Source organism: Diachasma alloeum, unplaced genomic scaffold (genome assembly GCF_001412515.2).
Source record: "Diachasma alloeum isolate Michigan unplaced genomic scaffold, Dall2.0 Dall_scaffold_00871, whole genome shotgun sequence".
Lineage (NCBI taxonomy): Eukaryota > Metazoa > Arthropoda > Insecta > Hymenoptera > Braconidae > Diachasma > Diachasma alloeum.
This window is the reverse complement of record NW_021680992.1, coordinates 185,193-188,309: the sequence shown is the minus strand read 5'-3', so window position 1 is coordinate 188,309 and position 3,117 is coordinate 185,193.

Genomic DNA, 3,117 nt, shown 5'->3' with positions numbered 1-3,117 from the left:
GCAAAGTTCTCAGTTACTTTTACAATTGAATCATAGTAACATGGCGGTGGTTATTGATATCGAGGGTTTCAAAGATTTTGGCAACCAGTTTGTCTTGAAAGAATTTGCAGTATCAGCATTGGAGCTTGATGATGATGGAAAATTTCTTCATGAGTCAGTTTTGGTGGATCCACCCCACAAATGGGAGGATTTATTGCTTAAATATCGGGAAATGAATCAGTGGTTGTCCCGTCATTATCATGGGCTACATTGGGATACTCCTGGAGAAATTGAGTATGATAGAGTGAGTGAGTTTATCAATGCTATGGTGAAGGATGTTAAACACATCTACGTTCAAGGTCTGGAGAAGAAAAATTGGCTAGGGAAGATTCTCAAGAATGCAATACCTATCACTGATTTGGATGATTTTGGTTGTCCGGTATTGGAGAATGTGGAGGTGGAAATAAAGTGTGTCTATCATCATAGTCTTTTTGATGGAGGTCCTATTAATTTTCATTGTGCAGTGGTCAATGTGCAACGTTTGAAGAAGTGGTTTACCAAGTACGATGCTGGGTGCTTGGAGAAATCATTGACAAAGTATTGTCAGACTGGACATTTAAATTCTTTGACGAGTGAGGAAATTTCTTTTCTTCCAAAATGTTTTATAAAAACTGTTGCCAAAGCCACTGTGGATGCAGCTTGGGAGAAGTTATCAGAGAGCATGAAGAAGGATCCAAGCATTGCACGTCTACGTTATTGTCGCACTCATTGGCCCGCTTTGGTAGCGTCTTCAAGCAGTTCAATTCCTCCACCAATAGTAGAGTGCCCTCTGTGTCAATATAAACGTTGGTAGTGTATACAGAGTCTTCATGCTACCACGAGTTCTCCGAAAGAACAATCCCCTCCTCCAGTGAGATCACTGCTCAGAGTCTCCAATATAAAACCTCACCAGTACTCTCTTGAATTTCAATAATACCACTCGATAATTATTATCATTCATTTTCCCCAAATTGACGACTACAATTAAAAATTTTATGTATCAACATTTTGAAGATGTCAGAACCAATATCTTTTTTTATGTGGGACCAGACTTATCAATCGTTTGATGATGCAGCAGGAGCAGCTGATGCAGACACCTCCTATTATCGTCTTCTACACAATGTCTACATCCCTTGGAATGGTTCATGCAACTTCCAGTGCCTACGTTGATCTATCATACTGAAAAAGCGGTGCAAGCAACGGATGGTATTACTGATGTTCATCTCTCACTAGTTGGTGTCCGCACGATCCTCATGAAAAACAATGATTTTTTCATCTTCATTAAAGGGGCTTTAGCAGAAAAGTGTGCTGACGAAGATAGCAGTTCATCGGAGGATGAAGACAACCCAATATGTGAGTCATCCAATGGGCTGGAGGGCAGTGCAGATATAGAAACGTTGGAGGAGATGAAAGAGATGGAGCAAGCCAGTGGTGGGAAGGGGCAGCCAGTGAGGGGCTTGGAGAACGGTGGAGCAGACGATGATGTGGTGACTGTCTTGAGCGAGCACGGCACTGATACCGCTTTGGAAGGAGCTTACATGCTGCTTGACTTTATTGAGTCTTTTAGAAATTTATAAGTAAAAGTAGTGATATCATGGAATTGATCATTGATCTACAAGGGTTCCGCAGAAACGGGAATTTTGTTTTGAAAGAGTTGGGTGTTGTGGCAGTGCAATCATCATTGGATATTGAGGCGAGTTTCACTCAACACATTGTATTTCGCCCACCGTGCGCTTGGACTGATCTCGAGGCTATGGATGTCCGAACCAACAGATGGCTCACACATAATTATCATGGAATATTGTGGGAAATTGGTGAATGTGATTATGATGACATTGAAAAAGTTTTTCAAAGTTTTCTGAATAAAAGTGTGATGAAAATTTACGTTAAAGGATTAGAAAAAGTGAAATACCTGCAACAATTATCACTGGGGGATTTTTACAAAATCATCAATTTGGATGACTACAATTGTCCAAACATTTCCAATTTTTACATCAAGGACTGCCCACATTCCAAAGTGCATCAGAACATCAAAACACCTGATGAGTCCGTCTGTTGTGCTCTCGCGAATGCGTATGGATTGTCTGAATGGTTCAAATGTTATTATCATCGTATCGGGACTGATCAAAGTGATTTCAATGATATTTTTGAGTGAAAACTGGACTGTCACGAATGAACTCTTGTCAAATTATTTTTTTCGTTTGTATTATCATGTTTTATCATTTTTCCGCTTTTTTTTATATATATAACATGGATGAAATTATGTAAAAGATTATTTTTCATCATTATCATATGTTTTTTTTCACATCGTCATGTATTATTTTCTTAATGATTTTTAAAATATATATTCAATGAATTCTTAAGAGATTATTTCAATTTTTTTTATCATTAAAAAATTGTGTTCGGCATTTTATTTCAGATGGTGGTGAACTACAGTGGTTGTTTTATTCCGCATTGATAAATCCTCTCAGTTACATATATATATATTCAACTTTGGTCATTCCGCTGCGAGTCAACGCCAGAAGCATAGCTAGCTAGCTGTGAGAACGTTGCCGGTGCTCTCAGCTGACAGGCAGCCACGTGCCTTCATGTAAACATTCAACTGAGTCTTCAAAACCAGACATGAATGAACGTACTACGACTTTCGGCCTCACGATTGAATCATTTTTTTTAAATTATCTTTTCGTTAGATTAATACTTATATGAGATTTTCTATGAATGTTTTAATTTTTTTTTGTCAACTCTTGAAAGATACGTTACGAGATTTTCCAGGAATGTTTTAATTTTTTTCCAACTCTGGAACAATAAATCTAGTACATACTCAATCATATTTACCTGTAAATATCTCAACAGGTATTTCCCTCCGATTTCTTTTCCAGAGCTTCACGAAGATTTTTTCATATTTTGACATAGTTTCATTGGATATCTACATTAAATCTTATAATAATTTCCTCAAAACCATTCTTCGTTCCATTGCCTCGACGCCCAGCGAGACCGCTCTTGTTTAGATAATACGTACGTGATTAAATGCGTGACCTTGACACCCACCGTAAGACACAACCATTGAATATTTACCGTGAGATCACAGCCTTACCCGAA